The sequence below is a fragment of the Musca domestica genome, unplaced genomic scaffold (genome assembly GCF_030504385.1).
Source record: "Musca domestica strain aabys unplaced genomic scaffold, Musca_domestica.polishedcontigs.V.1.1 6, whole genome shotgun sequence".
In the NCBI taxonomy this organism is placed as follows: Eukaryota; Metazoa; Arthropoda; class Insecta; order Diptera; family Muscidae; genus Musca; species Musca domestica.
The window spans coordinates 10,771,285-10,796,522 of NW_026712363.1; positions in this window are offsets into that span (position 1 = coordinate 10,771,285).

Consider the following 25,238-nt stretch of genomic DNA (forward strand, 5'->3'; position numbering starts at 1 on the left):
GCAAATATTGAAAAATGAGCTCGGGCCATTGAAATTCCAACATGTGCAAGAACTTGCACCGCAACAGAAGGAAAATAGACTCAAAAGAGTTGAAAAGTTGCTTGGCTTTGACAAAAGGGGTGAACTGCCGAATTTTGTTTTCTCCGATGAAAAACATTCGTAGTCCAGCAGTTTGTAAACAAACAAAATGATCACGTTTACTTGCCGAAGAGGTCAGCTGAAAATGTACAACTTCGGTTGGCAAACATGCTGTGGGCCGCCATAACAGCCAATTGTCGCTCTCCGCTCGTATATATCGACCGTGGCATCAGTCGAATATTATCGGGAAAATATTCTGGATTGTGTATTAAAGCCTTGGGCATTAAAGTCTTGGCCGCAAACTTTGGATATTTCAGCAAGACTCAGCACCCTCGCACCTAGCACGCGTCACCCAAAAATGGCTACTAAATAAGGTTCCTCGCTTCGTTTCCAGCGCACAATAGCCACCAAAATCTCCGGACACCAATCCGTTGGACTATTGTGTCTGGAGTATTTTTGAAAGCAAACTTGGCTCTAAAAAATACCAAAGTGTCGATCACACAAGCAAGCGCTTCGCCGGGAATGGGCCAAAATACCGCAGAGCGACATTTGGGCAGCGTATGACGGTTTCATTGGCCGTGTGAAGGCCATAATTCGTGCCAAAGGTGACCAATTCGAACAAATCTAAACTTATTCTAACATTTAAAAATTATGGCGTTTGACTTTGTTGCATTTTTTTCTCACCCTGTATCTATACCAGTTTTCACTAAATTTCATTAACTTTCTTCTAGCCTAAACCAAAATGCATTCAATTTCACCTGATATTAATCTTTTGGCGCACAACCAGCTTAAAATCGGAAGGAGGTGTATATGGGATCTACATCCAAATTCGGGCTGATAAATACCAATTTCAATAATGCATGTCCTTGGGCCAAACAAATGATTTGAGTAAAATTTTATTCGCTAAAATATGCGGCATGTATTTTGTCTACCAAAATACGTCTACAGACAAGCAAACGAACGGACATGCATAAACCGACTCAGAATATTATTCATAACCAAAAGAAATATTGATTATATCTCTCCACGCACAGGACATGTACCACAGTGTGTACAGTTTATATGCACACATTTTTACCCTCCTAGTTTCAACATATTTACTATCGAAACCCCAAGGAAAGGTAAAAAGTCGGGCGGGGCCGATTATATGATACCCTACACCACTATGCCTATTTAGTAGAGCTCCAATTACAAAAAAGTTCGAATTAGGAATTTATGTGAAGTAGATCATACCAACTATGAACCTTATTTGAATGACTATCATGGCTTTAGAGTACTCATTTTCAATTTGGGAACTATATCCAATATGAATATGAATATGAAAAAATCTATCCAATTTGGGTAGATATTACATATATAATGGACAATAACCGTAAAATAGTATGAAGATATATATCGAATAGTATGAAGATATATATGAATGTATAAAAATCTCGATAAATTTTGGCAGAGTTATTTTCGAGCTGTATCTGATGTATCTAATCAAATATTATTGTTGTGGATTGCATATTAGGCATGTGTTGGACTTTAACACAAAACCGGATAAAACATACTTGCTTCTTGACTGAACTCGGTCGAATGTGCCAAATCTGATTCGATCTCGATAACATTTGACAGAGGTATTTCTGGGCTGTATCTGATATCTGGTACTAAATATCATACCACGTTTTCGAATAGCCCCCATTTAAAGTTACCACCCGTTATTTGATTTGAATCTGGTCTTTAAGAAGATTTGGTAGATAACAACCCTTGAAGTATAAAATTGTCGATATAGGTTAACGTTTTGGTATGGCCCCATATAATGGCCTCACCCATTTTATGATGCTCCGAAAAGTCTTACTACATGTAGTTTAAAGTGGAACACGTTTGTTTCAGATACCTTTCGAACGAATTGAGATAGAAGGCTAAAATTTTGCACACGTGTTTATTTTTCCAGTAGGCAGGTTAAGTTTGTAATTGAGCTATGTAGGTCCACGTTTTCATATAGCTCCCATATAACGGTACCTCCCGATATTCGGTATTTTGATGATTTTAGCGACATTATTCACCGGAATTGTTTCAACTTTGGTATTTGAAGTTCGAAATGGATACTACAGCCTATGACAGAGAATTATCTGGGCAGGTCCACGCTTCGTATAGCCCCCATATAACGGTACCTCCCAAAATTCGGTATTTTGATAATTTTAGCGCCATTATTCAGCAGAATTGTTTCAAATTACGTATTTAGAGTTCGTAATGAGAACTACAGTCTGTGACAGAAAAATTTCTATGCAGGTCTAGGTCTTTCCTCCCTATATTCGGTATTTTGACGAGTTTAGGTACAATATCCACCGAAATTGTTTGAGATATTGTATTTGACGTTAGTAATGGATGCTATAGCCTGTGACAGAAAATTGTCTATGCTGGTCCAGGTCTTCGCACAGCTCCGATATAATGGTACCTCCCTATATACGATATTTTGATGATTTTAGCTACATTATTCACCGTTTATTTCAAGTTTCGAATTTGAATATGGTAATGGCTAATGGCAAACATTGCCTATGTAGGTCCACGTCGCATATACCCCAATATAACGGCAATATTCGGTAGTTTTAAAATTTAACAGATTTTTTTAAGGATTTTATTTTTTTTTTAAATTTCCAAATTCGTTCCAAATTGTGGAGGGTATTCAAAGTTTGGCCCGGCCGAACTTACTGCTTTTTAACTTGGTTTATTTCATTTCGAGTTGATGATATTTTGTCAAGTTGCAATTACCACAAAAAATATGTATGTATATCGGCATAAGAGTATATACATACATCATACAAAACAATGACATTCTGTTGTCATTTTTAAAAGTCCTTGTCTCACACATAGAGGGTGTAGGGTAATGATACAATGATAAACGTTGCGGCACAAGTGGTGAGGCAACGACATGTTAGTCATTTACATACATATGAAGATATGTATGTAATGAAAGCTCCCCGATTTCATTTACATGAAATCCATTACAACAGCGTTAGTCATAAATTTCACACATTTCATTTTTTCCAATTTCTCAGCGCAATGCGTCATACCTCCGTGATGTAAGGTTTATTTTAAATATTTGGCACAATAAAATAAGAACGAATGTCTTTAAGTAATTGGAATTGTGAAACAAAATAAAAATATTTGATTTTAGTCGTATTATTGAAAACATTTACTGACTTTTCTTAAATTTTTATACGAAATCTTTGACCGATTTCTGTCTTAACATAAGTAGTATATAGACTCATCCCTGTAAACAGCGTGTAAACTGAATTCCAAATAATTGACAACTTTCAATATGTTAACTCAACATTTTGTGCTACTTTACACGTCATTTTAGAGTTATATCCTAAGTGACTTCATCTCAAATTATACATAAAACTTCAAAATGTTGGTCTTCACGGAGGCATGTCTAAAATCTGAGATTTTACATTTTGGGGGTTTTCATTGCCACCGAACGTATATTGGTTATAGAATACTCTAGTATTGAATTAGTTTTTGTGAAATTAAAATATTTTACTTATTTAGTTAATTGCTTGGCTTATGGTCATTAACAATCTATGTTTTTTATACCCTCCACCACACTATGGAGGGTATGTTAACTTTGTCATTCCGTTTGTAAGTTCTCGAAATACTTATGTTAGACCCAACAAAGTATATATATTCTTAATCAGCATAAAATTCTAAGTCGATTTAACCATGTCCATCTTTCTGACCGTTTGTCTGTCTGTCCGTCTGTCTGTTGTAATCACGCTATCTTTCGAACGAATTGAGATAGAAGGCTAAAATTTTGCACACGCGTTTATTTTTCCAGTAGGTAGGTTAAGTTCGTAACCTTCCTCCCGATATTCAGTATTTTGATGATTTTAGCGGCATTATTCATCGGAATTGTTTCAAATTTGGCATTTAAAGTTAGAAATGGATACTACAGCCTTAGACAGGTGTAGGTCCACGTCTTCTTATAGCCCCCATACAACGGTTCCTCCCGATATTCGGTATTTTGATGATTTTAGCGACATTATTCACCGGAATTGTTTCAAATTATGTATTTAGAGTTCGTAATGGAAACTACAGTCTGTGACATAAAATTGTCTATGCAGGTACAGATCCTGGTATAGGCCCCATGTATCAGTACCTCCCTATATTTTGTGAGATGTCGTATTTGACGTTCGTAATGGATGCTATAGCCTGTGACAGAAAATTGTTTCGAATTTTAATATGGCAATGGCTTATGACAAAGAAGGCCTATGTAGGTCCACGTCGTATAGACCCCAATATAGCGGCTATATTCGGTATTTTTAAAATTTTAACAGATTTTTTTAAGGACTTTATTTTTTGAAAATTTCCAAATTCGTTCCAAATGGTGGAGGGTATTCAAAGTTCGACCCGGCCGAACTTATTGCTTTTTAACTTGTTATATCCTCCACCATACTATAGAGGGTATATTAACTTTGTCATACCGTTTGTAACTCCTCGAAATACTCATGTCAGATCCAACAAAGTATATATATTCTTGATCAGCGTAAACTTCTAAGTCGATTTAGCGATGTCCGTCTGTCTGTGTGTCTGTCCGTCTGTCGTATTCATGATATCTTTCGAACGAATTGAGAATTGTTTCAAATTTGGTATTTGAGATTCGTAATGGATACTACAGCCTATGCCAAAAAATTGTTTGTGCAGGTCCACGTCTTCGTATAGCCCCCATATAACGGTACCTTCCTACATTCAGTATTTTGACCAGTTTAGGTACAATACTCACCGAAATTGATTGAAATGTCGTATTTGAAGTTCGTAATGGATGCTACAGCCTATGGTCCAGGTCTTCGCACAGCTTCGATATAACGGTACCTCCCTATATACGATATTTTGAATATTTTAGCTACATTATTCACCGTTTATTTCAAGTTCCGAATTTGAATTTGGTAGTGACTTATGACACCAATAGAAAGGCTATATTCGGTATTTTGAAAATTTTAACAGAAACAAAGAATTTGTTAAAGATTTTATTTTATCGTTCCAGATGGTGGAGGGTATTCAAAGTTCGGCCCGGCCGAACTTACTGCTTTTTTACTTGTTTATTTTTGAATTTTTCCTTTTTTGTTCATCCAATATATCGATTTCCTCCGGAAATCATCTTCAGGGTCTGTTTTAAAAAACACAAACTACAAACTGATTTTAACAAGATATAACACAATAAATAACATACATTTTTAAAGTAAAAGCTCGTCTATTCAGTTTAAATGTCACTATCAAACTAAGTTTTCTTTCTTCGGTGTTTATGAACTAGGCTTCTATAAATGTGAACACAATTGTCTGTATCGGTTTTATAATTAATTCGTTTGTCATTTGGTAAACTTATAATATGTAACATTTCCAATTTAAACAGTCTTTTGTAATTATTTTCTTGTGCTAATATATCGACGTCTTCAAGTTTGGGTTTATGTCCTGTCAATGTGCAATGAATGTCATTGCAGAAAGTGAAGAAGGCATTCAAACCTTAGACGACAAAGAGTACCAAGAGAATGTGAGAAACGCAATAGTCTCTCTAATTGACGACCACTTACAACAGACGAAATTGAGTATAAGAGTTAAACTAATAATGGACACAGTGGGTAGAACAAAACAATCTTTAAAAGAAAATAAAGACGTATTGATATTAAATGCTGATAAAGGGAGAAAGACGGTCGCAATGCACAAGATGGATTATGATATGAAAATGAAAACTACTTTATATGATACTAGCTGAACCCGGTGCGCTTAGCTACCCCTTTTGATTTTATATGCATTCAAAATTTTATTTACGAACATATGTTGGATAAAGAAAAACAAATTTAAAAATAAAAAAAAAATATTGCACTACTTTAATGGGTAAATAACCAAAACCATTAGAAATGCAGTAACATGACATACATACACGAAGGGTTTGTCCTTCGGATTTATTTATTTCATAGCAAATACCAAGCGTGCAGGAAACTGCAATTTTTTTAAGTAGAGTGGTTTTTCTATTGCAATTAGTGAATTCGAGATAGCAACATATAATTTATCACATTTACTATTATAACCAAATTCCGCCACACATTCTGAATTTCATTGGAATCGGTCATATATATCGTGTTTGGTGCATAATATGTATGAAATCGGCCGAAATATATATGTTAGCTATATCCAAACCTCAACTGATTTCAATATAATTTGGCAATTTTTTCTGGTGCCAGATTTTGTCTCTCTCGCTTTGGGTGCATCAAATATGTGAAATCGGCTGAGTATATAAATGGGAGCTATAATCACATCTGAGCGTATTTGAATATAATTTGTCAAATTTATTTTTGTACCAAATTTAGCCACTCAGGCCGAATTTCGTTGGAATCGGAAATACGTTTTGTGTTTTGTGCATCAAATATGTGAAATCGGCGGAAAATGTTTGGTGCATCAAATACATGAAATCGGTCGAAAATATATATGGGAGCTATATCCAAATCTGAACCGATTTCAATTTAATTTGACAAATTAATTTTGGCTCCCAATTCCGTTACTTATTTTAAATTTCATTACAATTGGAAATACATGTCGTGTTTGGTCCACCAAATACATGAAATCGGCCGAAAATGTATATGGGAGTTATATCCAAATCTGAACCGATTTCAATATAATTTGGGAAATCAATTTTTTAGATAAAATCTATCACACGTTTCAAATTTCATTGAAATTGGGGATACATAGCGTGTTTGGTGCATCGAATGCTTGAAATCGGCCGAAAATATATATGGGAGCTATATCCAAATCTGAACCGATTTCAATATAATTTGACAAATTTATTTTCGGATTAAATCCCGTCACACATTCCAAATTTCATTGGAATCGAACATTCATATTGTGCTTGAGGCATCAAATGAACGAAATCGGTCGAAAATATATATGGGAGCTATATCTAAATCTGAACCGATTACAATATAATTTGGCAAACTTATTTTTGTTCCAAATTCCGTTACGTATTCCAAATTTGGAGACTGTATCTTCAACCAATCAATAGATATGTGCATATAAAATCTAAATTTTTGGGAGGTACCTCCGATTCTGATGCTATATCTCCAGTTCCAAGTGGAAATTCAAAAATGTATATAGCCTATGTTACTTTCAGGCGATCTTGCAGTATACATGGAAATTTTCAGGAAAATCTGTTCAACGGTTTTCGAGTCCATAAATTACAAACAAACAAACAAACATACAAACATTTTCCTCTTTTATAGATATAGATGTGTACCTATAAAAGGTTAAAGCGGGGCCCAACTACGACATTACAGAATAGCAACAACATATTAATAGATAAATTATATAAAAAGGGTGTAATTGATACAATGGAGAAAAATAAAATGACAATCAATACTGCAAATGCGCCAAGAATTTACGGGCTTCCAAAAATACATAAAGAAAGTACACCTCTAAGACCAATATGTTCTTCAATAAATTCATCAGCTCACGGACTTTCCAAGTATATTGTAAATATTTTAGAACACTTGACTGGGGATTCACCATATAACATTGAGAACGCAATTAATTTTAAAACAAAGATAATGAATTAGGAGATAGAAGAAGACAAGGTATTAATATCATTTGACGTAGTTTCGTTGTTTCCCAGTGTACCGATTAACCTAGCTTTAAGATCAATAGATGAAAAGATGAAAATTTTACAAAAACACGCGAAAATTCCTAAAGAAGTTTTTAAAGAAATACTGACCTATTGTATAAAAGACTGTAGATATTTCATATACTCGGACAAGGCCGATCATTGCTGACATCATAATGGAGGAATTATTGGACGGTTCTTTAGAAAAACTGATAGCAAAGCCGAAAGCAGTAACTAAATACGTAGACGACATTTTTTGTATGATGAAGAAATCGGAGATCAACACCACATCAAATATTCTAAACGCATTCAACCCGAGCATACAATTTACATACGAACTGGAGAAAAATAATAGACTACCCTATTTGGACGCAATAATAATCAGACATAGAAGAAAACTTAAATTAGATTGGTACCAAAAACCAACGGCGTCAGTACTATTGATTAACTTTTATTCTAAACACCCCCGACAAATAAAAATAAACACAGCGACTAATTTTATCAAAAGAATTTTCAAAATAAGTGACGAACCATTCCACTCAGAGAACGAAAGAAAAATACCCCACATATTAAGCCAAAATTATTTTCCAAAAAGCACCATTGTCGACCTAATCATACACGCAAAAACGGGCCAAAAAAGGAGGCAAGACAAAAAAGATATATAAAGGTGTTACTTACATCCCGGGATTCTCAGAAAGACTTTGTAAATCAAACATCTATAATAAGGACCACCATCAATTAGCGTTTTAAAATGTAACTTAACATTTGACTCTAACATACGCTCTGTTCCATAACCTTCAAGAATCTACAAATTTTCTCATTTTTCCTATATCATAAAGAAAAAATTGGTTATCGCTGTAAAAATCTTCACATTCTTACAGTTTTTGAACATAACTGGGCCGATTGCGTGTTTGTGAGGCATCAAATCATAGTTTGAAGTTAGTCGTTTGAATAAAAAATTAATGGAATTATGTTCATAAGACCTTTAAATCTTCGAAAACAAAAAAAAATACAATTTGGCAAAAACTCATGGCTTTATGCCGAGTTGTCAAAGATGCCATATTTTCTTTTCGCCATTTCCTGACATTTGAACTTAATCATACCTTATATTATTATTGGTGCCAAAGATAACTGTTTGCATTACATTAACAACAACAAGTAACAAAGCTGTAAGTTTGGCCAGGCCGAACTTTGAATACGCTACACCATTTGGAACGAATTTGGCAATATTCAAAAAAAAAATAAAATCCGTTAAAAAATCTGTTAAAATCTTAAAAAATACCTAATGTAGCTGTTATATTAGGGTCTATATGACAACGTGGACCTGCATAGGCAACAGTTGTCATAATCCATTACAATATTGCAATGCGAAACTTAAAAAAAGAGTAGGCTGAATAATGTAGTTAAAATATCGGGAGGTACAGTTAAATGAGGTTATACGAAGACGTGAACCTGCGCAGATAATCTCCTGTCATAGGCTGTAGCATCCATTACGAACTTCAAATACCAAATTTGAAAAAATTCCGGTGAATAATGTCGCTAAAATCAACAAAGTACCGAATATCGGGAGGTACCGTTATATGGGGGCTATACGAAGACGTAGGTCCACGTTGGCCCATTTTTAATACCAAAAATTTGAGTAATATTTTATCAATCTACTACAGTATATTATATTACAGTACAGTAGATATTATTACTTAATATACCCTCCATACTATGGTATAAAAACCTTACATCTGTTGTTATATGGGGGCTATAACCAAAGAGAGAACTATTTCAATACTAAAAGTCGTGAAGAACATAGACACATCTGAATAAAATTTCATCAACCTAGTTCATTTCGTTCGGAAGTTAGAGTAATTTCCAAAGACGGATGGACGGACAGACGGGCGGACATCGCTTAATCGACACAGAATTTTATGCTGAAAGTATATGTATGTTAAAGAAGGGATGTGAAAATCAAATATGGTTACACATAACTTTGTATTTAACACCATCTTCCCAATGGCAATATATATGATTACCAGCACACGATTGTTGCATGTTATCGATATTTTATAGTCTAAAACTTATTCATATGTCTTTGTTTGCATTACCACTTTCATTTCAAAGATACATTTAATTTTGAAATTTAAAACATTCTGCATTCATACATTTAAATTTCGTGGTAAGGCATGTGAACACCGATGTGCACATATACATTATATACGAATAAATTTATTACACTTTTAGTTATGAAGGCTAAACTAGCTTCAGATGCAAGGAAGGTTATTTCAAATAAAGGTCCTTTAGAACAAAGCTGCAATCTTTTGAAATGTCCGAACATCAAAATGCCCCTAGCACCAAATCTGTCTGTGGTCGAGCTGCTCTGATGGCTGTTTACATTTCAAAACAGTTATAAATCATTACTTGCAGCTCTCCTCGCTGCAATGCGATGAGAAAATAAATACAAACATTCAGATATGTCATAATTTGTATAAATGTACATACATGCATACATATACACATGTGTATGTTCACACATACAAATATACGTTTGCATGGATATGACAACCGTCATCGGGTTTGAGTATTTACTAGGATTATGTTGTTAACAAACGATGGCAGATTGTCAAATTTTAATTAAAACACAAAATGTAATGTTCTGTAAATAAATTTACAATTCATTCGTTCGCATTACCCATTCAGTTGGGCTGTCTGTTAGTCATAAAGGCTTTTGTTCGTTCAATGAATCAAAAATGGATATATATTTTATAAAAATATACTGACGTTGATATGCATTAGGTGGCCTCACAAGTTTATGATTGTAGGAAGTGGTACTATACGGACTACTTTAGTCACGACTTTTAAACATAATTTCCATCAACTGCGAATTAAAAAACATTTAAACTCGGGATTATCACTTATATCGGACCTATGACAATTTCAAAGATTATCATTGTCACATTTCAAAATTTCAAATTTTTAAATAGGCAGGAAAGTAAAGGTATTTAACGTGATGTATATGGGTACAGGGTCCCCATAAGGACTCCTTAATAAAATGAAAAAAGTAGAATTCTCTCTTTCCTAGGTGTTAAATAGGGCGTTTTATTGGTTTAAATACTAAAGTACAATCGACTTGTGTCGTCGAGGTTCCATTCATCGCCATAATGGAAATTTATCAGTTTTTGTCAAAGTTATACTGCATATATCATTTGATTCGACGAAAACGGTTTTAGAATCTAGGACTTTTTGGACCAAATCCGTTTCAGGACACTTGTAGTTAATCTAGGTGTGTCCGTCCGTCTATCTGACTGGCTGGAACGCACGATAACTCTCGATTAAGGAGTATCCGGTTTGATCCAAACTTGGTACATGGTAATATTATTGTCAAACTTCGTTCTAGTTCGGAGATGGGCAACATCGGTCACCCCTTCTTTATCCGATTTCAAATTAATTGTGCACCAAATGGGCAATACAAGTCCGAATTTAAAATATACAAATGCTTCGGCATATTTAGTCTTTTGAACTTTAAATTATAATTACAACCATAGCGTGTATGATTGAATTCTCCCATAAAAACTCTTAATTGTTATGTGGAGCTCTACTAGATTTGCAAAATGGTGTAGGGTATCATAAAGTCCCGACTTTAAGACTTCCTTTACTGGTTTACAAAAGATCTGGTGTGAAGAATTGAAATTAAGACTCCTTCTCGTATCTCCCCCACAAAGGGTCAACATTTTAAATAATTATATGTTTCTTAAAACGCGAAATGAGCATCCAATTCCTTTCAAATTCGAAACATCATCTCAATATTTCCGTCTACACAAGATCACAAGAAGATGGTAGATATCGGCCCACTCCTTCTGGTACGACTCTCACATGAAGTCAACATTTGTATACCCTCCACCATAGTATTAAGTTTGTCAATCCGTTTGTAACACCTCGAAATATACATTTTAGACCCCACAAATTATATATTTTCTTGATCAGCATAATATTCTATGTCCATTTAGCGATGCCCGTCTGTGGAAAACAAACTAGCTTCCGAACGAAATGAAATTAAATCAAATTTTACTCAAATGTATATTATGTCTGCAGGACGTTTGGTATTGAAAATGGGTAATGTGGGCCGAAAATGTGGAGTTTTTTATAATGTTATAAAGTTATAGCATATAATGCTACCTCCCAATATTCGATATTTTGATGATTTTCATTACATTATTCACTGATTTTTTTTTCAAGGTTTGAATTTGAATATTGTAATGGCTTATGGCAAAAGTTGACTATGCAGGTTCATGTCTTCGTATGGACCCTAATATAACGGCTACATTCGGTATTTTTAAGATTTTTACAGAATTTTTAACGGATTTTATTGTTTTGAAAATTGCCAAATTCTTTCCAAATGGTGGAAGGAATTCAAAGTTCGGTCCTTACAGCTTTTTTACTTGTTAATAATCACAACACTTATCACATATGAAACTGAAATCAAGTCTCCAAACGCATTTAAAAAATGTCCACGTTTGGCGAGAAGTAGCCATATCTGACGGCCCTGTATCGGCGTTTCAGTAGTTTACGTATTTTAGTTGGTCGGGTTATAATACAGTCTTCGATTATCTCTACGTCACTGCTCTAGATTTCGCTTGGTACAGTTAACCGAAGCTCCTGTGGAACTGTCAGTCGACACCCCTTTGTAACAGCAAGATGAATCTCCTATGTCAATGCATTACTGGCCAGTGAGCCAATAACCTTAAACCACAAAGATTTCCAGCTAACAATTTTGTTAGATGAAGTATCGCAAATCCTTTTAGAACACGGACTATCCTTACAGCAAACCGATTGTTTTAAATCGAAATGTACAAAGTAGAGAAAAAACGCCGTAATGTATCGTTATATCCATGTTAATTCGGAGGAACACAAATCTATCCATTCAGAATCAACATTTGGTAATTATATCCCCATAGATCCATTATTACAAAATAATTTTTATTTGATAATGATTCCGTTTTCAGCTCAATTCCTTTGAAAGATAGATTGATTGAAACAGACAGGCGAACATCGATAGATCATCATAGAATATAATCTAGATAAGACAAATTTAATGTGCCCTCCACATACAGGGAGAGATGAAAAAACTGCAGCCAACTTCAGGCTGGTGTCATTTCTAGGTCGCTCGTCCGGCAGCTGTTAAAATTACTCCAGTGTCAGCTCATTTTATTGGTTTCAAGCGTACAAAAACATATTGGTGAAAATTTTCCAGAAAAAAAAATATTCATGATGGAATTCAAACGTAATAGTGTGATTTATTTATATTTGGCTGGAAAACGGCAAGTGGCTATCGTTAGAGGACTACAGCACTTAAATGTGAATAATTTTTTTGTGTCTCGTACCATCGCTTGTTACCATGATACTGGTAACGTAGCCCGACGTCAAGGAAGTGGTCGAAAGAAAACAGCAACATCAGCAGAAATGGTGTGAAGAGTAAAGAAGCGAATTGTGGCCGAAACATGGCTCGTGAGCTGAACATATCGCAATATTCCATTCGGCAAATATTGTAAAGCCATTGCTATTCCAAAAAGTGCAAGAACTTAAACCGCAACAGAAATAAAAGAGACTCAAAAGAACTTAAGAGTTGCTGAGAAATCATTCGTTGTTCAGCAGTTTGTAAACAAACAAAATGATCACGTTTACTTGCCAAAGAGGTCAGATGAAAATGTGCACCATCGGTTGGCCATCAGAACTCAAGCGCCGGCCATGGTGATGGTGTGGGCCACCATAACAGCCAATGGTCGCCCTCCGCTCGTATTAATCGACCGTGGCATCAGAATAAATGCCGAATATTATCGCATTTTTGGAGGGTGTATTAAAGCCTTGGGCAGGCAAACATTTTGGCCGCAGACCTTGGACATTCCAACGGAATTCAGTACCATCGCACTCAGCACGCGCCACCCAAGAATGGTTACAAAATGTGGTTCCTCTGTTCATCTCCAGCGCACAATGGCCACCAAATTCTCCGGATACCAATCCGTTGGACTATTGTGTCTGGAGAATTTTGGAAAGCAAGGTTGGTACTAAACAAGTAAGCAGAGGCTATAGGCTATATATAGTCAATATATAAACCAATGGCCAGAAGTTCACCCTTGTGTATTTTGGATTTCGCCTATAAGTTATTTTCAGCGTTTCGGTAAAATGGAAATGTTGATATTTTTTCACACAAAAGTAGTGGTCCATTCTATTAGCTGTCCTAATCTCTCACTTCTTGCGAGATTTCGTGTCCTTTGCTTTCTATTTGTGAACTTTATAACGGATGCAAAATCAGGAACATTTTTAGTTGTTGATCCATTTCAACCCCAACCCCGGACATCTTTAGGCCCTTCTGAGCCTAACCCAACCCTTGTGAAAATGTTCGTGAAATATATCAAATACAGCTCAGACATACCTTTGCTACATTTTATCAAGATCGGTTCAGATTTGGATGTAGCTCCCATATATAACTCGTCCGATTTACTTTTTATTGCGCACCAAACGTCTAATATTTGCCCAAATGGGATGGAATTTGGCACATATGACCGAATTGAGTCTAGAAGAAGATCTTGGTGAAGATCGGTTCAGATATAGCTGTAGCTCCCATATATGTTGTTCATCCGATCTGTTGTATTTGTTACCCACAGCCGTAATATGCACTTCGTAACAACGATATTCAGAGAAATATATCAAATACAGCTCAGAAATATCTTTGCCAAATTTTATCGAGATCGGTTCAGATTTGGATATAGCTCCCATATATATCATTATCTGATTTCAAATTAATTTTGCACCAAATGGGCAATACAAGTCCGAATTTAAAAGATACAAATGCTTCGGCATATTTAGTCCTTTGAATTCCAAATTATTCTTATAATCACAGGGTGTATGATTGAATTCTCCCATAAAAACTTTTAATTGTTATGTAGAGCTCAACTAAACTAGCATAGTGGTGTAGGGTATCATAAAATCGGCCCCGCCCGACTTTAGGACTTTTTTACTGGTTTTCTATATTATGGTTGATGGTGAAAACATAAAGTGAAACACCTAACCATGCAATATACCTAGTTTACTGATATAAGAGGCGACCTAATACACAGCTCATTCTCAATTGTGTTCGTGTGTGATGGTAAAGAAAAAAAAAGCGTTCACCAGAATTCTTCCTATATTTTATTGTTGTTATCTCAGATGAAATATATGATTCAGTCATTATGGCGGTGTATGTATGTAAAAATTGTATTGTTTGTCAAATTATATACACGTGCTGCAAACAGACACACATACACATTTAATGCACACTCATCCACATTTATTTCTTTAAATGTATATATGCATGCCTGTATATTTATGGATACATCTGCGACTGTATACATATATCTACACACTATGTATGTGACATGTAGTTACACCACCAACATCCTGTGCAAAAGTTCAGCTTGGAGTTTGGGTACAATTGCGCACATAAACACCACATTATTATAACCGTACCGACACAATGATGCACAATAACATGTGAGGAAGTTTGCCTGTCAGCAGAAATTGTTGAGGAAACCGAGATGCAAAGGTTATGATGAGCACAAACATGCAATGATCAAACTAATAATAAAACGGATGTCAAACAAATGCACACATCCACCCAAACACGACCCAGCCCCCACAAGGAAGGACTTAATGTCTAAATGTATAGCACACGAGGTGAGCTGTGTTTGCCTTTTTCGTAATTATGAAACACCATATCCCCGCTTAGAAGTAGACACTGAAGCAGTTGTATATTACACCCTCTTTCTCTCTTTAATTTCTTCCTTGTATGTCAACCCAAATGCCACACTATTGTAAATGACACTGCACCTATCTTGCTCCGCCTGACTGTGTCTTTCGTTGGGTATATCACAGCCACACAACATATCAAAATTTTAAATTAGATAACAACAGGGCGATAACGGCAGGATTCTGTTGCAAGGACATCAGCGCCAACTGATTTTAATTGAATAAAGTCCTGTTTTCTGGAAAATATAATTAAAATTGATATTTGTGAAATGTCGATATCTCTGCAGGCATCCGATAACCACACCACACATTCATCCTGCCTTACTTACCTCAAGGCAAACGTTCTACAATCCGTGGTTATTATTCCCAGAAATTTGCAATGTTTACCTTGCTCTAATTATGTAAACAGATATTGCTATGTAGGGATAAAAGCACATCGATGTATGATAGTAATGAAAAATATACACTTACATACACATGTTGGAATGTATATAAATCGTAGAGTTGCTAACGTGTGAATATCCAAAGATTATTCGCGTTCAGGCTACATAAGGAAGATTATATTTTCAATTATTAACTTAAAAAACATTTAAGAGTTTAATCTGAAAAATATAAAAAATAACATATAAAAGGACATTTTTAAACAGATTTGTGTGGTCCAGCATTTCGGTGTTTCGATGATTTTTTAAATTTTGTATTTTAAGTTCATAATAGGTACCACTTGATCTGGTAAAGAATTGTCTCTATAAGTTCACATTTTCCTATATATCCTCCAAATAACGGTAATTTCTGATATTCGATGATGATTGTTTTCTGATGTTGATGATTGTAGTCAGGGTTTTCAATGGAATACGCCGGAATAGCAAATATATTAGTAGTATTCTCAATATCTGCTTAAATCATTAAATGATGATGACATTGTGAAGCTCGATTTTAAGAATATTTTCGTACTGTGCTATAAGCAATTTGGAGTTTTAAAAAGGAATTAAAGGTTTAAATAATTCTAAATTCTGATTTCGAAAATTATATTTTGGGGCACTACCTTGTGACCTATTTCTTGATTTAAACAGGCAGACTGGTTATTGATATTATGTCGTTGCGCATTTGTTTGTAACATAGAGAAGGAAGGGAGTAAGACCTATAGTTCCTTTTGATGATCACATTCTGAGTCGACATGTCCGCCCGTTCGTCTGTCCATGTACAGGTCGCATTTATTGTCCTATCCACTTGAAACTTTGCACAAAACATTTGTTTGGTCCAAGGACGAACCCTATTGAAATTGGATATAATCGGTAAAAGTATAGATATAGCTCCCTTATACATTTTCGCCCGATTTGCGTGTAATGTGTAATTTTAGTCCAAATATGATGGGATTTGACTCATATAACAAAAGTAAGCCTAGAAACAAGTGCGTCAAAGTTGTTGGAAATCGGTTCAGATATAACTATAGCTCCCACACATATTCTTCACTCGATCTGTTAAATTTCTCCTCCACAGCCGTAATATGCACTCCGTAAAAACGACATTTGGAGAAATATATCAAATACAGCTCAGATATACCTCTGTCAATATTGATCGAGATCGGTTTAGATTTGGATGTAGCTCCTAAATATATATTCAATTAATTTCAGGTTTATTGTGCACGAATTTACTCTAGAAGGGAGCGTATCAAATTTGGTGAAAATTAGCTAAGATATAGCTATAGGTACCATATATATGTTTCATCCGATTTTGTTTTGTAATTTTGTATTAGATACAGCATAGAAATACTTCTGCTAAATGTTATGGAGATCAGTTTAGATTTGGTGCATAGTGGGTAGGGTATCATAAAAGTCAAAAGTTGGATCATAGTCGGTCCCACTTTTTCTTTTTTTCTTCAATATTTGCCGAATGGAATATTGCGATATGTTCAGCTCACGATTTAAATGCTGGAGTGCACTATCGATAGCTACTTGGGGCTTTCCAGCCAAATATAAAGAAATCACACTATCAGCTTGAATTCCATCACGAATAACTTTTTTCTGGAAAGTTCTCAACAAAATGCAAACATTACACATTTCCAAAATGGATTTTCAATGTTTTGCCTCAGTGTGGTTACCTGTTATCATTCATCAAATAACCACAAACGAATAGTATATGTTCCCTGTTGGCCAAATGTCATGGGTGTTACAAATACCGTTGGTTTGGATTATATTCACTTTACCCCCTCCGTACTTTTATTTCGCAATCAAATTGTATTGGTTTGAAAAACGGGTTATATGTAAATATATGTAGTAACGTAAAGTATAGATTTGATCCTGTAGGACTGTCTTAACCGCATAGTGTGCCAGTTGGGTAATGTCAAATTAAAAGCAACAGCAATGGCAATAAAAACAATGTTAGCACTACCAGAGGCAGCAGCAGCAATAACAGGAACAACAATAATAACAATGAACGTGCATCATCAACTACATACATAGGAATTCTGGCCACGAAGCGGAAAGCGTAGAAGGGGTAAAAGCCAACAGCAAACGCATAAAGTCATTTCATATTTGGTTACAAATATTTCTCGGTGTGTAAACAACGGCGACTAAACTAAACAATGAACATGTGAACTTTATCGTTCTATTGTAACTCCCCCCACTCCCAGGATTTTTGTGGGGAATTTGGTTATGTGAATTTTCGCGTTCGTGCGTGCGTGTGTGTGAGTGAGTGAGTGTGTGACAAATAAACAAATAGCAAATTCGTAAAAATAAACATTCACACTTTGCACTCACCGCACATTTGTAAATACCAACGAATACTTATCAAAACGAACGAACGTACACACAAATATTTACACCCCAATGTAAGTAACGTTTCATGCTCATACTTACTTTTCGGTTACTCCTCCATTTTCCGTATTCCAAGCACAACAATGATTATGGCTTTATTAAAGAAAACATGCCGACTAAAATACATTCTGGCATCCTGCATTCATGAACACACACACACACACAAATGAACATTCGTACAAACTCATATCGGCGACAAAAACATATTCAGATGGCAAACAATTCTGGTAAGTAGAGCCATTTACATGCAGTAACAACATTACCGAATATAGCCAAATATTAGTGACATCTATTTGTACACATACATACAATCATGTATACATATATGTAGGATATACAAGTATACAAACCAAACAGTTCAACAAAATGTAAATTCTAATTTCACCGTGTTTAATAAGAACTCCCAGGAAACGAATTCAAGCCTTAAGGACGAAACATATAAGTGGTTCTTTCTTTTGGTATTTGATGTAACAAAGGAATGTAGGGTGAGCTACTTCAAATAAATTTGAACTATCAAAAAATTCCTTTGATCTTGTACATTAAAAGCCAGCAAAATTCCCTATGTGTTTAGGCCATAAAGGAAATCCACCAAATTTTAGACAAACAACCAAATATGCTTCTCAATTTATATTCATATAATGAATTCGATTACAATTTTTTTATTTGATGTCCACAAATTTTCAAATTTAAATTTTGTAGTTCTTCCTTAAATACTTAATTTAGATTTCTTTCCGATATAATATTTTGTTATTTTCACTTCTTTAAGGGGGTATAAAAGTCAAGGAAGAATATAATCTAAAACAAAAGACTAAAATATTAGCCCCATAAGTCATTTATGGATGGATTATGACTGGTTGAATTTTGTTTCAAAGTATAATTTTGCGGCATCTAAAGCAAGTATGAAGATCGAAAATATCGCAGTACGTTTTGCTTTAATTCTACCGTGCTGCGATATTTTCGATCTTCATACTTGATCTAGTTGCCGCAAAATTATCCCGTACTCGACCTTAATGCTATATATTTGACATGGATTCGTTTTATACAGAATCCATATAGCATTCTAGGGTTTTCATCCTCAAAGACTGGTTTAAAATGAAACAAGTACTAACAGCTCAGAGAATGTTTCCTTAAGATGAAGGGTTTATAATATATCTTCTTCTATATCTATAAAAGAGGAAAATGTTTGTACGTTTGTTTGTTTGTTTGTTTGTAATTTATGGACTCGAAAACTGCTGAATAGATTTTTCTGAAAATTTCCATATATACTGCAACATCGCCTGAAAGTAACATAGGCTATATACATTTTTGAATTTCCACTTGGAACTGGAGATATAGCATCAGAATCGGAGGTAGCTCCCAAAAATTTAGATTTTATAAGCACATATCTATTGATCGGTTAAAGATACAGTCTACAAATTTGGAATGTGTAACGGAATTTGGAACAAAAATAAGTTTGCTAAATTATATTGTAATCGATTCAGATTTGGATATAGCTCCCATATATATTTTCGGCCGATTTCATGTATTTGGTGGACCAAATAAGATATGTATGTCCAAATTTAATGAAATTTAAAATAAGTAACGGAATCGGGAGCAAAAATGAATTTTTCAAATTATATTGAAATCGGTTCAGATTTGGATATAGCTCCCATATATATTTTCCGCCGATTTCACATATTTGATGCACAAAACACGATACGTATTTGCGATTCCAATGAAATTCGGCATGAGTGGCTAAATTTGGTACAAAAATAAATTTGACAAATTATATTCAAATACGCTCAGATTTAATTATAGCTCCCATATATATACTCAGCCGATTTCACATATTTGATGCACCCAAAGCGAGAAAGACGAAATCTGGCACCAGAAAAAATTGCCAAATTTTATTGAAATCAGTTGAGGTTTGGGTATAGCTAACATATGTGTGGTTACAATAATAAATGTGACAAATTAATTGGAAATTAGTTAAGATTTGGATATAGCTCCCATATATATATTCTCGGCCGATTTCACGTATTTGACGCACCAATTTCAATGAAATATGAAAGGTGTGGCGGAATTTGGTGTAAAAGTAATTTTTTTAAAATTATACATCGGATCAGATTGGGATATGATTTTAATAAGAACCATTGACCCACAACGCCTTAGGCTAACACTAAAAAACAACACAACAATTAATTTGAAATACGCTTATTACGGCGAAGTATGTTGCTATCTCGAATTCATTAATTGCAACAGAAATGCCACTCAACTTCAAAAGATTGCAGTTTACTGCACGCTTGGTATTTGCTATGAAATAAATAAATCCGAAGGACAAACCCTTCGTGTATGTATATCATGTTACTGTTTTTCTAATGGTTTTGTATATTTACGCATTAAAGTAGTGCAATAATTTTTTTTTAATTATAAAATTTGTTTTTTTTTAACCAACATATATTCGTAAATAAAATTTTGAATGCATATAAAATCAAAAGGGGTAGCGAAGCGCACCGGGTTCAGCTAGTGTTTCTATAAGTTTAAACTTAAGGCAAGATGATAATGAAATTCGTCTTTCTAACTAATAAAATAGTATATTATTTATTATTTTTGTAAAATATGTAACTCGTTATACGTAAATATTTTCGATATAAAAACAAATTTTATTTCAAAACATAGACATAGAGATTTTAACGAATCAGACAAATTCGGAATTGTCTATTGGCAGAAAAGGAAAAAAACTAAAAAAAATCGCGTAAAAATGTGAAATTTTAAATTTTGATTTTGGAATGTACATTTGTAATGTTTTATATTGCATGACTTTTATACCCTCCACCATAGTATGAAGGGTATATAAAGTTTGTCATTCCGTTTGTAATACCTCGAAATATACATTTTAGACCCCACAAAGAATATATATTCTTGATCAGCATAAAATTCTATGTCGATTTAATAATGTCCGTCCGTCTTTGAAAATCAGTATTTTTATGATTTTAGCGACATTATTTACTGGAATTGTAAGTTCGTAATTTGAAGTTCGTAATGAATACTACAGCCTATGACAGAAAATTGTCTGTCCAGGTCTACGTCTTCGTATAGCCCCCATGTAACAGTAGCCCCCGATATTCGGTATTTTTATGATTTTAGCGACATTTTTCATCGGAATTGTTCAGCATTTGAAGGTCGTAATTGATACTACAGACTATGACAGAAAATTGTCTGAGGTCCACGTCTTCGTATAGCCCCCATATAACGGTAGCCCCCGATATTCGGTATTTTGATGATTTTGGCAACATTATTTACCGGAATTGTTTCAAATTCCCCATTTGAAGTTCGTAATATATACTACAGCCTATGCCAGAAAATTGTCTGTGCAGGTCCACGTTTTATAACCCCCATGGTACCTCCCTATATTCGGTATTTTGATGATACCGATATTACATTATAAACAGATTTTTTTTCAAGTTTCGCATTTGAATATTGTAATAGCTTATGACAAAAGTTGCCTATGCAGGTCTACGTCGTCGTATAGACCCTAATATACGGCTACATTCGTTATTTTAAAGATTTTAATAGGATTTTTAACATATTTTATTTTTTTTGAAAATTGCCAAATTTGTACCAAATGGTGGAGGGTATACAAAGTTCGGCCCGGCCGAACTTACAACTTTTTTACTTGTTTTCGTTTTAACTTACTATTTTCGAATGTAAATTTGTAGTGTTTTTTTTTTTCTTTTTGAATTCTAATATGATGTGTAGTCTGTTTGGGGATTATAAAGCGATAACGGACAAAATTATTATAAATAGATTTTATGTATTTACTAGCTGGCCCGGTCCGCGTTGCCGGCCCCTACTTTTAGTCTTTAATGCATATTTTTTTAAGCATTATAGAATTATGAAAGCGGCACAATTTTTATTATAAGTAAAATAACTCCCTAGTAATTTCTAAATAGAAATAAACATTCATGGGAAAAATTATAATAGATAATAATCTACCGTCGGTTTTAGATATTTTGAATAGCCTGATCTTATTTTTCAGCCTAAGGCTATAATTGAGTGTTAAAAACCTGTATGATATAGAACTTCTATAATAGCCCCATGTGAAAACTCAGCTAAATTTTTGGTATTGAATTTCCAATGTTAAGAATACCGTGCTGCGTGGTATTTAGTTTTGTCCACCTCATAATTGAGGGCGGAATGATTTCAAAATAGTCAAAGATAATTGCTTTTTTACACCCATTACCGTGAAATATTAATTTATTTTTGTCATTTAAATTGTGAGTTGGAGAACCCATAAAGTCCATATTTTTCATCATAGTATAATTCAATAACGAACAAAAAAATTAATATTCGTGATTTTTTCATGTTTCTGCCACAATTTGATATTTCGGAGTTTATGGCATGTAGATGTTAATCCCACATCTACGTTCCCAACCAATATTCTCTTTGGAGTTTCAAATTCAATAGTATATCAAATTTTCTTTTCTGACCAAACATTGGTTAGGAAAGCGGATTTGTGGGTACACTAATGTGAGAACTATACTCGAATAAATGCCTATGTGGACAATTATTTTGATAACATCTACTTCGTTTCGCCACCACATAATTTGGTACTACACTTCAATGTAACCCGGCTTCTATTTCAGTTCTCAAGAAATCGAGTCAAAATAAATTGGTATTAATATTCGAATCAAAAAGAAAAAAAAAAATATTATAAAAAACACTACAAATGTACATTCGAAAAAAGTAAGTCAAAATAGAAAAAAAACATACAAAATAAAACATTACGATTGTACATTTCAGAATTCAAAATGAAAATGTTAATATATCACATTTTTACGCGATTTTTTTGAATATTATCCTTTTCGGAAAGGAGACAATTCAGAATTTGTATGAATCGTTAAAATCAGATCAGCGGTTCTTGAGTTATAAGCGTAGTAACTAACACAACTTACATTTATATATATAGATTGGGTAGGTGAACCTGTATGAATAATATCATTTCAGAAGAGCATAAGATATGAACAAAAAAAAATTCAATATATTATCGTGAATGAACGTTCTTTTTTTCAATTTTATTAACTTTATTAAATTTTGAGAACGGAAATTGCAGGCGGGTTATATGAAAGTGTAGTACCGAACTATATTTACGCGAATAGATGATGTCGAAATAATTTAACGCGGTCACACCAATGTTAAGGAATAATTATTATTTTAAATCGTTATAAATCACAATATAGAGACTATCTCAAATCGAGAAAAAATTTCAATGCAATCGGATTTCTAAATGATATTCGGATTTTGTCCATTTACCGTACAAAATCCGCAAACAAGTTCGAGAATTTTTATTTATTTCATTTTTCAATTTGTTTGTTTGTTATACCCTACACCACAAGGTGGTCAGGGTATTATGTCTTCTTTTTATAAAATATAGCTCCCATATATATCTTTATCTGATTTCAAATTAATTTTGCACCAAATGGACAATACAAGTCCGAATTTAAAAGATAAAAATGCTTCGGCATATTTAGTCCTTTGAATTTTAAATTATAATTATAATCATTGGGTGTATGATTGAATTCTCCCATAAAAACATTTAATTGTTATGTGGAGCTCTACTAAATTAGCAAAGTGGTGTAGCGTATCATAAAATCGGCCCCGCCCGATTTTAGGACTTTCTTTACTGTTTTTTTTTTTTTTTTTTTTGTCAACCTAAACAAGTAAGCGAAGACTATGGTCGTGCGGGACCGGCCCTACAACACCTCGATACGTTAGAAGCCCATTTTTTGTGAAAATACTTTTTGGAACTTTTCGTATTTTGAAATGATGTCATTGCGTCATGGAGCACTGCCCAAATGTCACCCTTAGCCAATATTTACGCCCTCCGCCGTGTTGTTAGCTTTTCACAACAATTTTACATGAAAGTTTTGGTCCATTTTACAGCTAATTATAATATAATCGTCATCCGATATGCTAGACTTCTTCCCGGTCTTTAAATCAAAACAATATGTTTTAATTCTAACCCTAACTCTACCCCAATGCAAAATTTGATGAGAATCGGACGATAAAAAAAAAACTTTAGAAAATGTACAACTCAAAATTGTAAGTCAAATTGAAATATGACAAAAATTGAATAAATGTAACAAAAAATATTGACTTTTTTATACTATCCATCATAGTATGGAGGGTATATTAAGTTTGTCAATCCTCGAAATAAATATTTTAGACCCCACAAAGTATGTATATATATTTTGATCAGCATAAAATTATGCTATGTCGATTTAGCGATGTCCGTCCGTTTGTCCATCTGTGGAAATCACTCTAGCTTCCGAACGGCATTATTTCAAATTTGGTATTTAAAGTTTGTAATGGGTACTACAGCCTATGACAGAAAATTGTCTGTGCAGGTCCACGTCTTTGTATAGCCCCCATATAACGGTAGTCCCCGATATTCGGTATTTTGATGACTTTAACGATATTATTTACCAGTGTTTGAAGATATTATTTAGTGTTTGAAGTTCGTAATGGATACTACAGCATATGACAGAAAATTGTCTGTGCAGGTCCACGTTTTATAACTCCCATATTCGGTATTTCGATGATTTTAGCTACATTATAAACAGACTTTTTTCAAGTTTCGCTTTTAAATATTGTAATAGCTAATGACAAAAGTTGCCTATGCAGGTCCTCGTCCTCGTATAGACCCTAATATACGGTTACATTCAGTATTTTTAAGATTTTAACAGAATAATTTTATTTATTTATTTATTTATTATTATTATAATTATTATTTTTTTTTTTTTTAATTACCAAATTTGTTCCAAATGGTGGAGGGTATTCAAAGTTCGGCCCGGCCGAACTTACACTTTTTTTACTTGTTTCTTTTTACTTTTATATAAAAATGTTTCCTTTACCTTAAGGTGGTGGGTATTGAAAGTTCGGCCCGGCCGAACTTAATGTGTTTTAGT